The following is a 13,729-nucleotide window of genomic DNA, read 5'->3' as shown; positions in this document are numbered from 1 at the left end:
GTCTTCTACTACAGGAAGCAATTTAATTAGTTCCCGGCCTGATGTGCGGCTGGAGAATTACCGTCACATAGAAGAATGGCCGTCCAATGGTGCACTGGGAGCGCACGCTTCCGACATCAAACTTCATCACAACAGTCAATCGGCCGCCTCGGACCACACACATCGCAGGATCGCTAATTACAATCGGATTTGATTTATTTGGACGGCGCCATGTTCCTGCTCTGAAAATGTGCCGAGTTGTCATTTTGTTTCCTTAGCAATTAGAAGAGGTGATGTATGAGGGGGAATTCTGCTTCTGATCTCCACACTGTACCTGAGGCCCTTTCCAGAGACTGCATGTGAGCGGGCAGGCAGCCCAAACACAGACTAGCTGCCCACTATGACAGTCGGCAGTATGTATAGGAGACAAGTGTGGAGGGTAAGACAGTGGGCAGTATGTACAGGAGGGGAGTGTGGAGGGTATGACAGTGGGCAGTATGTACAGGAGAGGAATATGAAGGGCATGACAATGGGCAGTATGTATAGGAAGGAGAGAAGTGTGGAGGGTATGACAGTGGGCAGTATGTATAGGAGAGAAGTGTGGAAGGTATGACAGTGAGCACTATGTATATGAGAGGGGTGTGGAGGGTATGACAGTGAGCAGTATGTATAGGAGAGGAGTGTGGAGGGTATGACAGTGGGCAGTATGTATAGGATAGACGTGTGGAGGGTATGACAGTGAGCAGTATGTATAGGAGAGGAGTATGGAGGGTATGACAGTGAGCAGTATGTATAGGAGAGGAGTGTGGAGGGTATGACAGTGGGCAGTATGTACAAGAGAGGAGTGTGGAGGGTATGACAGTGAGCAGTATGTACAGGAGAGGAGAGTGGAGGGTATGACAGCGGGCAGTATGTACAGGAGAGGAGTGTGGAGGGTATGACAGTGGGCAGTATGTACAGGAGAGGAGTGTGGAGGGTATGACAGTGGGCAGTATGTACAGGAGAGGAGTGTGGAGGGTATGACAGCGGGCAGTATGTACAGGAGAGGAGTGTGGAGGGTATGACAGTGGGCAGTATGTACAGGAGAGGAGTGTGGAGGGTATGACAGCGGGCAGTATGTACAGGAGAGGAGTGTGGAGGGTATGACAGTGGGCACTATGTACAGGAGAGGAGTGTGGAGGGTATGACAGTGGGCATTATGTACAGGAGAGGAGTGTGGAGGGTCTGACAGTGGGCACTATGTACAGGAGAGGAGTGTGGAGGGTATGACAGCGGGCAGTATATACAGGAGAGGAGTGTGGAGGGTATGACAGTGGGCACTATGTATAGGAGAGGAGAGTGGAGGGTATGACAGCGGGCACTATGTACAGGTGAGAAGGATGAAGGAATATGGGAAGGAAAAATGTAAAGATTTGTGGAAGGATGTTTAGGGACTGCGTAGTGGTTAAACGGGCCATACATGGATTGAAATTAAGCCAATTAAGCAGAGACCAGCCATAGTCGATCTATGTATGGGCTAGCTGGTTGTACACAAGTCAATCTATTAATCGACTTGAGTACAACCAGCCTGTCAGGTTTTCCCCCAAACAATCAGTGCTGCCAGCTGTAGTTAGTAACACTGATGATTGTATTGTGCAGGTAGGGAAGACTCCCCACTGGCAGAACACAATAACACTGCAGGAGTGATTCCCCCATCCACAGGTCAGCAGGTGAGAAGGTGTGTGGGGACAGGCTGGGGAGAGAGTTCTGTCAGCAGGGGGGTGTGAGGTGGTCATGGATGGATATCAATTAGCTGGTGGTGGGTGGGGGGGGGGGAACTGGAAGTGATATCTTTTGGAGTACGGTCTGTCATCTGCAGGTTGGGAAATGGTCACCTGTGATATAAGTTGAAGGGAGGTGGCTAACATGGGAAGTAGCTGGGCAGTGATCTGGTTGGTGGGGAGTGACCTGGTTGGTGGGGAGTGACCTGGTTGGTGGAGAGTGACCTGGTTGGTGGAGAGTGACCTGGTTGGTGGGGAGTGACCTGGTTGGTGGAGAGTGGCCTGGTTGGTGGGGAGTGACTTGGTTGGTGGAGAGTGACCTGGTTGGTGGGGAGTGACCGAGTTGGTGGGGAGTGACCTGGTTGGTGGGGAGTGACCTGGTTGGTGAGGAGTGACCTGGTTGGTGGAGAGTGACCTGGTTGGTGGGGAGTGACCTGGTTGGTGGATGTGACCTGGTTGGTGGGGAGTGACCTGGTTGGTGGGGAGTGACCTGGTTGGTGGGGAGTGACTTGGTTGGCGGAGAGTGACCTGGTTGGTGGGGAGTGACCGACTTGGTGGGGAGTGACCTGGTTGGTGGGGAGTGACCTGGTTGGTGGATGTGACCTGGTTGGTGGGGAGTGACCTGGTTGGTGGGGAGTGACCTGTTAGGTGAGGAGTGACCTGGTTGGTGGATGTGACCTGGTTGGTGGGGAGTGACCTGGATGGTGGGGAGTGACCTGTGAGGAGTGACCTGGTTGGTGGGGAGTGACCTGGTTGGTGAGGAGTTACTTGGTTGGTGAGGAGTGACCTGGTTGGTGGGGAGTGACCTGGTTGATGGAGAGTGACCTGGTTGGTGGAGAGTGACCTGGTTGGTGGGGAGTGACCTGGTTGGTGGGGAGTGACCTGGTTGGTGGATGTGACCTGGTTGGTGGGGAGTGACCTGGTTGGTGGGGAGTGACCTGGTAGGTGGGGAGTGACCTGGTTGGTGGGGAGTGACCTGATTGTTGGGGAGTGACCTGGATGGTGGGGAGTGACCTGTGAGGAGTGACCTGGTTGGTGGGGAGTGACCTGGTTGGTGGAGAGTGACCTGGTTGGTGGAGAGTGACCTGGTTGGCGGATGTGACCTGGTTGGTGGAGAGTGACCTGGTTGGTGGAGAGTGACCTGGTTGGTGGGGAGTGACCTGGTTGGTGGGGAGTGACCTGGTAGGTGAGGAGTGACCTGGTTGGTGAGGAGTGACCTGGTTGGTGGGGAATGACCTGGTTGGTGAGGAGTAACCTGCTTGGTGTAGAGTAACCTGATTGGTGGGGAGTGACCTGGTTGGTGGGGAGACCTGGTTGGTGGAGAATGACCTGGTTGGTGGGGAGTGACCTGGTTGGTGGGCAGTGACTTGCTTACTGCCCTCTGAAAAGTGATCTGTGGTGGATTGCTTTTCAACAAGTGGTATACCTGCAGCTGACAGGTGTTCATGAGGTGCTACTGCCACCTCCTTGTTGAGCGAGTGAGTTTGGCCTGCAGTTGCAGAGTGGCCCCATTGAAATCAATAGGTGAGTTTGATAGGCGGTGCAGCCTGTCATACTCTGCAGGCTCCGAGCTGTCCATTGAGCTCAGTGTCTCTGACAAGAAGTGAGGAGAGGCTCAGACTGTGAGTTCATCCTCTCAGTCTGCTGCAGAGGGTGCCAGCTTGGATTTATACTGGCCGCTCTGTATGTAGCTTCTGACAGGCAAGGAGCCCCGTATCTCCAGAACCATAGACGGTAGGAGCCCCAGTGGGGTAGGTCTTCATTTGGGGCCTCTGTGACCCCCTGGTCGCCAAACCACGGCTCTCAAAGTCGATCGTTTTTTGTTTTTTTTGTGATTTTTTTTTTTTTTTTATGGTAAGGGGCCTGGAGCTGCAGCTCCAATAGCTCCTATGTTAATCCAGCCCTGGAGATGGGGAAAGGCAGAAAGTAGAGAGGAAGAGAAGAGTGGGGAGAAAGAGGAGGAGAGGGAAAGGTAGGAAAGAAGGAAGATAGGAGAGAGGGTCGATGGAAGGAGATGAGAGGAAAGAAGAGTGTAAGAGAGAGGGGATGGAAGGAGATGAGAAAAGAGGGGACAAGAGAAATGAATGCAGAGAGGAGAGATGGAAAGAGATGAGAAGAGAGGGGAGAAGAGGTTGGTAAGACTTTGCTTGCACACCTGGCTCTGTTCATCTGCCTTTTGCATTTACAAGGGGCTCCCCCTACAGGATGGAGAAAGCAACAGGAGGTGCAGGAACATCAAAATATTCAATTGGGTGGAAGTAGGTATGTTGGTGGAGAGATTGCTGATGTATCCAGAAAGATGCAAATAATAATTAGCTAATTGAATCCCCAGACTCCATCCGTCACTACAATATCACTTTTGGTTGGCCTGTCTCTTTAAGATGTTCAATATTCTAATAATCTAATTATGAATACAATGTAACGGATTCTTTGGTGATGTCTAATGAAATAAACGAGCACTGGTCCTACAATGGCAGTTCATCTTAGGGCAAGCCCGAGTCACAGTTGGCTAGATTTTTAAGCATGATTAATTCCAAAGGAAAAATAAGGAACGAAGGTCAATATGAGCCGCATGCGGTAAACCGGCTTCAACCACAAAGGTCAAAGTGCCGCGCAAAGGTCGTATCCCTATCTGACCACACAGAAAGTTCAATAAGCAATCTGATGAAAATCTCCACCTGAAAACGAATGTCCTTTCTGGGAAATGCATCTGAATTCATTAAACAAGAGGCACAACTGTCATTTCTGCACACAGAACGCGCTCGGAGGATATTAGAACAAACAAATGATTGATATTCTAGCTTGGGATAAAAAGGGGGGGGGGGCATATTCACATGTGGAGAGGACAGAGCTGTCATAGAAGAATTGCAGGCATTGGATAATTATATAGAATTTAATTGTTTCAGCTTGGACCAATGTACCTTTATATATACACCACACCTTGCCGATGTCCTTGGAAGCTGGAAAGCGCTACTACACCGCTACTCCAGTGATCTCCACCAGCTTCCGCATCCTGTGCTGGGTGGGTGACTCGATGAAAAGGTGGTTGGCAGCTCGTCAGAGGCTTTGCACTCTCTCAATGAATGCAAAGCGTTCTCTGATTGGACAGGGTGGGGAGGCATGTTTGTGATGGCACCAGTGTCTCGGTGATTAATAAAAGTGTTCATATATCACCCAATACAGTGCAAATAAACAAAATAATATACACTCCCCTGCCACTTTGTTAGGTCCACCTTGCTAGTAGCGGGTTGGACCCCTTTATTAGGTCCCCCTTGCTAGTAGCGGGTTGGACCCCCTTTATTAGGTCCACCTTGCTAGTAGCGGGTTGGACCCCCTTTATTAGGTCCACCTTGCTAGTAGCGGGTTGGACCCCTTTATTAGGTCCCCCTTGCTAGTAGCGGGTTGGACCCCCTTTATTAGGTTCCCCTTGCTAGTAGCGGATTGGACCCCCTTTATTAGGTCCCCCTTGCTAGTAGCGGGTTGGACCCCCTTTTTTAGGTCCCCCTTGCTAGTAGCGGGTTGGACCCCCTTTATTAGGTCCCCCTTGCTAGTAGCGGGTTGGACCCCCTTTGTTAGGTCCCTCTTGCTAGTAGCGGGTTGGACCCCCTTTATTAGGTCCACCTTGCTAGTAGCAGGTTGGACCATTTAAAAGGTCCCCCTTGCTAGTAGCGGGTTGGACCCCCTTTATTGGGTCCACCTTGCTAGTATTATTATTATTATTATAATACAGGATTTATATAGCGCCAACAGTTTATGTGGCACTTTACAACTTGAGGGTAGACAGTACAAATACAATACACTTTAATACAGGAGGAATCAGGGGGCACTGCTCCTTAGAGTTTACAATCTAAGAGGGAAACAAGAGGTAATAACTGTGGGTGATGTGCTGATTGAGAAGATAAATGTAGAGTTGTTAGGTGGGGGCCAGATAGGCTTCTCTGAAAAGATGAGTTTTCAGGGATCGTCTGAAAGTGGATAAAGTAGGAGAAAATCGGACGGATTGGGGTAGAGCATTCCAGAGGATGGGAGAGGCTCTGGAGAAGTCCTGAAGGCGAGCATGGGATGAGGTGACAAGGGAGTTTGAGAGCAGGAGGTCTTGGGAGGAGCGAAGAGAACGATTAGGTTGGTATTTTGAGACTAGGTTAGAGATGTAGCTAGGGACCAGGTTGTAGATGGCTTTGTAAGTTATAGTTGGTATCTTGAATTTAATTAGGTGACTGAGTGGCAGCCAATGGAGGGATTGGCAGAGGGGTATAGCAGACGCTGAGCGGTTTGTGAGGTGGATGAGCCTGGCAGCAGTGTTCATGATGGACTGAAGTGGGGAGGAGCCTATTTAGAGGTAAGCCAATGAGGAGGGAGTTGCAGTAGTCAAGGTGAGAGATAACCAGGGAGTGGATTAGAAGCTTTGTGGTGACATTGGTTAGGAAGGGGCGTATCTTGGAGATGTTGCGGAGGTTGAGGCAGCAAATTTTGGATAGCGATAGGATGTGGGGCCGAAAGGTTAGTTCAGAGTTCAGGAATACACCTAGGACCTTGGCGTGGGGGGGACACGTTGATAGTTGAGCCGTTGATATTGACAGGGAAATCAGGGGAAGTGGCACCTGAGGGAGGAAATATCATGAGCTCGGTTTTGGATAGGTTGAGTTTGAGAAAGTGATGTGACATCCAGGCTGATATGTCTGCTAGTAAGTTGGTAATGCGTGAGGAGACAGATGGAGAGAGCTGGGGGGTGGAGAGATAGATTTGGGTGTCATCAGCGTAGAGATGATATTTAAAGCCGTGGGAGGCAATCAACTGACCCAGGGAGGTGGTGTAGATTGAGAAAAGGAGAGGTCCAAGAACAGAACCTTGGGGGACCCCAACGGAGAAAGGAAGAGGAGAGGAGGAAGTAGAGTTGTAAGTGACACTGAAGGAGCGTTGGGATAGGTAGGATGAGAACCAGCGAAGAGTAGTCACGGAGACCAAAGGAGTGGAGTTTATTGAGAAGGTGGGGGTGGTCCACTGTGTCAAAGGCAGCAGGGAGATCCAGAAGTAGTACAGAATAGTGTCCACTTGTTTTAGCCATTAGTAGGTCATTTGAGAGTATAAGAAGAGCAGTTTCCATGGAGTGTTGAGGGTGAAATTCGGACTGAAGGGGATCAAGAAGTTTATTCATGGTCAGATGGTCGCTTAGTCAGCTGTAGACCAGTCTTTCAAGAAGTTTGGAGGAGAAGGTGAGTAAGGAGATGGGACGTAGGTTGTTAAGATTGGTGGGGTCCAGTGAAGGCTTTTTAAGTATGGGGGTGACTAGCGCATGTTTTAGAGAGTTTGGGAAGTTTGGGAAGATGCCACAAGAGAGGGAGAGGTTGAAAATGTGAGTTAGAGAGCGTAGAATCGAGTCAGAGGATGAGCGTAACATTTTCGATGGAGCAGGATCCAGGGCGCAGGTGGTTAGATAAAAGTTTAGCAACCTCATTAATAGTAGCAGGGTTGAATGAGGGACGTAATGATTGTATCTGTGGACATAGGGTGTTGCATGGGGGAGGTTTTTGCGCATTGGAGATCTCCTCATGAATTGTATCAATCTTCTTTTTGAAGTGATTGGCGATCTCCTGGGCAGTGAGTGAGTTGGTGGGTGGAGGCAGTGGAGGACAGAGTAGAGTGTTGAAGGTAGAGAAGAGTTGACGTGGACTGGATGAGAAGGTGTTAATGAGTGTGATAAAGTAGGTCTGTTTGGCGGTGTGAAGGCAGGAATAGTATATTAGGAGGGCAGATTTATATTGTATGAAGTCTTCCTGGGTCTTAGTCTTATGCCACAGAAGCTCGAGAGCGCGGCTACATTTTCTGAGACTTCTGGTGTGATCTGTTTGCCAGGGTTGTAGCAGTCGGGGCCTAATTCTGCGTGTAGTGAGGGGGGCAAGCTTGTCTAGGGAGGAAGACAGCTGTTGTAGATGAAAGTGTCTAGGTTGGGGCAGGACAGGGGTGAGATTTTGTCACAGAGGTGATCAGTAGCAGAGTAGAGAAGAGAAGGGTTGAGGTGGCGAAGGTTTCTACGGGTAACTGTTAGGCGGTTGGAGAGAGAGGGGGCGGAAGATGCAAAACTAATAAGGTGGTGATCAGAGAGTGGGAGTGGATTGTTGGAAAGGTTGCACGGAGTGCACAGATAGAAGAAGACAAGGTCAAGGGTGTTGCCGTTGGAGTGAGCAGGAGCCTGTATCCATTGCTTCAGGTCAATCGATGAGGTTAGACTGAGAAGTTTAGAAGTAATAGTAGTGTTAGTGTTAACAGGGATGTTGAAGTCACTGAGAATAATTGTGGGGATTTCAGAAGAGAGAAAGTAGGGTAGCCAGGCAGAGAAGTCATCAAGGAAGGCTGATACAGCAATTCTTAGAGAGAATAGACGAATGCAATGTGCCTCAAAAGAGGAGAGTGTCAGAGAGGGAGGTGGGTGAAGAACCTGATAGGTGCTGCATGGGGCTAGAAGGATTCCCACTCCACCTCCCTTCCGTCCACTTGGTCTGGGGGAGCGAGTCCAGATAAAGCCATCATGGGAGAGGGAAGCAGGAGAAGCAGTATCTGATTCACGAAGCCAGGTTTCAGTAATGGCAAGTAGGTTAAATGAATTTGTGATAAAGAGGTCGTGGAGGGCGGTGAGTTTGTTACAGACAGAGGGGGGCCGGTTTTGGAAAGAAGAGGAATAGAGACCAAGTTCTGTGGGTTGCGGCTCCTGCCAGAAGGTGTAGGGGGATGGGAGCGTAGGGCAAAGACAGATGATGGTGGCCGGTTTACATCCACATTAAGGATAGAAGCCCCTGCAATGTGCTCCCCCAGCAATGTGCTGACCCCTTAGGGATGCTCAAATTTATGCTGTTATGAGGGTGGGGTGGAAGTTCGTTAATCAATCATAAGTGAATATAAGAATGCCTAACAATCAAAGTGGACCTTTCACTTCTAAAGTCAGAATAGCAAGAGGCCAAGATAAGATCAAGACATAAAACAAGCAAGCAGATCCCAATTTCATTTAAAGGTGGTAGATGTGTAGTACCGGGTTGGACACCCTTTATTAGGTCCCCCTTGCTAGTAGCGGGTTGGACCCCTTTGGCCTTCATTCTTGGTGACATAGATACAACAAGGTGTTGGAAACGTTCCTCAGAGATTTTCCTCCATAGTGACCTGATAACATCACACAGTTGCTGCAGATTTGTCGGCTGCACATCCATGATGCCAATCTCCCATTGGCAATCTCCCATTCCACCACAGTGCTCTATTAGATGAGATGTGGTGAGTGTGGAGGCCATTGGAGTACAGAGACCTCATTGTCCAGTGGTGAGATGATTGGAGCTTTGTGACATGGTGCATTATCCTGCTGGAAGGAGCCATCAGAAGATGGGGACACTGTAGTCATAAAGGGATGGAGATCGTCAGCAACAATACTACCCATCCCCCACACCATTACACCCCCACCACCAGCCTGAACTGGTGATACCCCATCCCCCACACCATTACACCCCCACCACCAGCCTGAACTGGTGATACCCCATCCCCCACACCATTACACCCCCACCACCAGCCTGAACCGGTGGAGAACCGTTCTCTGAGGAACGTTTCCAACACCTTGTTGTATCTATGCCACTAAGACTGAAGGCCAATGGGGTCCAACCCGGTACTACACATCTACCACCTTTAAATGAAATTGGGATCTGCTCGCTTGTTTTATGTCTTGATCTTATCTTGGCCTCTGGCTATTCTGACTTTAGAAGTGAAAGGTCCACTTTGATTGTTGGGCATTCTTATATTCACTCATGATTGATTAACGAACTTCCACCCCACAAGGCAGGATGGATCCATGCACCAAATTCTGACCCCACCATCTGAATGTCGGAGCTGAAATCCAGACTCATCAGACCAGACAACGTTTTTTCCAATCTTCTATTGTCCAGTTTTGGTGATCCTGTGCCAATTGTAGCCTCAGTTTCCTGTTCTTAGCTGACAGGAGTGGCCCCCGGTGTGGTCTTCTGCTACTGTAGCCCATCTGCTTCAAGGTTGGATGTTCAGAGATGGTATTCTGCATACCTTGGATGTAACGAGGGGTTATTTGAGTTACTGTTGCCTTTCTATCAACTGGAACCAGTCTGCCCATTCTCCTCTGACCTCAACAAGGCATTTTCCTCCACACAACTGCCGCTCACTGGATATTTTCTCTTTTTCCCGCCATTCTCTGTAATCCCGAGAGATGGTTGTGCGTGAAAATCACAGAAATACTCAGACCAGCCCGTCTGCCACCAACAACCACGCCACGTTCAAAGTCACCGAGATCCCCTTTCTTCCCCATTCTGATGCTCAGTTTGATCTTCAGCAAATTGTTAGTTAGCCATGTGATTGTCTAATTAGCAATTTGTGTTACCAAGCATTGGAACAGGTGTACCTAATAAAGGGGCCGGTGAGTGTATATGATTGCCAGCAGCATCAACATCAGTATTTGTACATCTACTTACTTCTGGTTCTAGGTGTGATGACGTCACATGGCTCCGCTCCAACGCGTTTTGTCATGTGACTTCCTCAAAAGTGTAGTAGCAGTGTCTACTACAGTTTTTTTCCATCTTTAGATCCCACAGCTATGGCACATACATACTTACATTGGTTCAAGCTGGACCAATGTACTGTAACCTGGAAATGGGTATGGGTATGTGTGCCGCTCAGGTTCAAGAGAAAAAGGGGGTGGCCCCTGGAAGTAGCATATCTAAGGTGTCCTAGACAGGCGAATGGAGCGCCAATCACAGCCTGGACGCCAACCAGGCCACGCCCCCAACGCGATTCACTCTGCCCCGGAGCTTAGTCATGGGGGGGCGGAGTGAAATGGGGCGTGGCCTGGTTGGAGTCCAGGTTGAGGTTGCCACTCCATTCGCCTGTCTAGGACACCTTAGATGTGCGACTTCCAGGGGCCACCCCCTTTTTCTCTTAAACCAATGTACTGTAACTATGCAAAAAATATATCCACACCTTAAATTCAGCTTTAACCAAACCTGAGATATGCAAATGAGAGCAACATAGGATCTTCCAGTGTGCTAATGAGGGTTACATGATGCCAATGAGGAAGGAATGGATGAGCTGGGCAGATGCCGGTTTTATTCCGCTACTGCAAAACTGGTGGGCAGTCGGAGGTAATATACTGTATTATTTAAATGTGATTGTCTACAACATACAGCAGAAGTCAGCAAAGAATGAGGGGAAAACTGAGCTATTATAGGCTCCATCTACATTTATACGCACATTGCATTAAGGCCGCCCATTCACTTTAGATGGGTCCATAAAGTGCATTAATGTGTGAAAATAATGTGCCCAGGCAATGCAGCGCACCATGACCAATCACGTGTGCGTTTTGGTTTCCCGAAGGGTAGGGTTGTTTATATTGTGTATATGACTTCAGAATGAAGAACAATGTATCACTTAATAAGTGTGGTGTTGTTAGATGCTGTGATGTGTTAAAAGCTGTGTTTTCACATGCAAGTAAGTGTAAGTGCATAGCTGTGGAGCCAAATCCGAATCCAAACTGTTTTATTTCTAATGAAGCTCCGCCAGGCTGTATTACAATAAATTCTCTCTCTAGTCTGGAGCTGTGCCATGTAGTACCTCTTGTCTGCCACAAGATGTCCTCAGTCTTCCTGGTTGAACGATGCCCAGTGTTGCTCAGTCCAGATAACTAAGGACATACTGTGAGTGCGGAGTGTCATGGACCTGTCCCAAGTGGGTGTCACCACAGTCCCCTTCATTCACAGTGTCATGTGTGGAAAGCGGCATGGCGGAATTGCGTCAGCACTGCTCTTTGCATCAGAGTAGACTGCCCAGCTTGGAGAAGAGACAAATGGCATGGGGATCCCTTGCCATCTGGAAAAGGTCAGTACAGTGCACCCGGAAAGTATTCACAGTGCTTCACTTTTTCCACATTTTGTTATGTTACAGCCTTATTCCAAAATGGATTAAATTCATTATTTTGCTCAAAATTCTACAAACAATCCCCCATAATGACAACGTGATAGAAGTTGGTTTGAAATGTATTAAAAATAATACATTTCAAATGTATTAAAAATGTATTAAAAATGTATTAAAAATAAAAAAGGAAAAAAATCCCATGTACATAAGTATCACAGGCTCCTCCCATGTACATAAGTATTACAGACTCCTCCCATGTACATAAGTATCACAGGCTCCTCCCATGTACATAAGTATCACAGGCTCCTCCCATGTACATATTATCACAGACTCCTCCCATGTACATAAGTATCACAGGCTCCTCCCATGTACATAAGTATCACAGGCTCCTCCCACGTACATAAATATCACAGACTCCTCCCATGTACATAAGTATCACAGGCTCCTCCCATGTACATAAGTATTACAGACTCCTCCCATGTACATAAGTATCACAGGCTCCTCCCATGTACATAAGTATCACAGGCTCCTCCCATGTACATAAGTATCACAGACTCCTCCCATGTACATATTATCACAGACTCCTCCCATGTACATAAGTATCACAGGCTCCTCCCATGTACATAAGTATCACAGACTCCTCCCATGTACATAAGTATCACAGGCTCCTCCCATGTATACAAGTATCACAGGCTCCTCCCATGTACATAAGTATCACAGACTCCTCCCATGTACATAAGTATCACAGACTCCTCCCATGTACATAAGTATCACAGACTCCTCCCATGTACATAAGTATCACAGGCTCCTCCCATGTACATAAGTATCACAGGCTCCTCCCATGTACATAAGTATCACAGACTCCTCCCATGTACATAGGTATTACAGACTCCTCCCATGTACATAGGTATCACAGGCTCCTCCCATGTACATAAGTATCACAGGCTCCTCCCATGTACATAAGTATCACAGACTCCTCCCACGTACATAAGTATCACAGACACCTCCCACGTACATAAGTATCACAGGCTCTTCCCATGTACATAAGTATCACAGGCTCCTCCCATGTACATAAGTATCACAGGCTCCTCCCATGTACATAAGTATCACAGGCTCCTCCCATGTACATAAGTATCACAGGCTCCTCCCATGTACATAAGTATCACAGGCTCCTCCCATGTATACAAGTATCACAGGCTCCTCCCATGTACATAAGTATCACAGGCTCCTCCCATGTACATAAGTATCACAGGCTCCTCCCATGTACATAGGTATCACAGCCTTTGCTCAATACTTTGGTGAAGCTCCTTTGGCACCAATTACAGCCTCAAGTCTTTTTGAGTATGATGCTACAAGCTTGGCACTCCTATTTTTGGGCAGTTTCTCCCATTCTTCTTTGTAGGACCTCTCCAGCTCCATCAGGTTGGATGGGGAACATCGGTGCACAGCCATGTTCAGATCTCCCCAGAGATGTTCAATTGGGTTCAAGTCTGGGCTCTGGCTGGGCCACTCAAGGACATTCACAGAGTTGTCCCGTAGTCACTCCTTTGTTATCTTGGCTGTGTGCTTAGGGTCGTTGTCCTGTTGGAAGATGAACCTTCTCATGGGAGGAGCCTGTGATACTTATGTACATGGGAGGAGCCTGTGATACTTATGTACATGGGAGGAGCCTGTGATACTTATGTACATGGGAGGAGCCTGTGATACTTATGTACATGGGAGGAGCCTGTGATACTTATGTACATGGGAGGAGCCTGTGATACTTATGTACATGGGATTGTTTATTTTTTTTATTTTTAATGAATTTGCAAAGATTTTCAACAAACTTTATTCACATTGTCATTAGGGGGGATTGTTTGTAGAAATTTGAGAAAAATAATGAATTTATTCCATTTTGGAATAAGGCTGTAACATAACAAAATGTGGAAAAAGTGAAGCGCTGTGAATACTTTCCGGATGCACTGTATGTCTCGCAAAAACAAAATGCATAAAAAAAATACAATGCATGCTACTTCCCATGGTGTGATGCAAGGCCGTTCATTCTGAATGACACCCCAACGCACCTTGCGGATGGAGGTGCA

The sequence above is a fragment of the Aquarana catesbeiana genome, linkage group LG12 (assembly GCF_042186555.1).
Source record: "Aquarana catesbeiana isolate 2022-GZ linkage group LG12, ASM4218655v1, whole genome shotgun sequence".
NCBI lineage: Eukaryota > Metazoa > Chordata > Amphibia > Anura > Ranidae > Aquarana > Aquarana catesbeiana.
Note: the sequence above shows the minus strand (reverse complement) of the source record.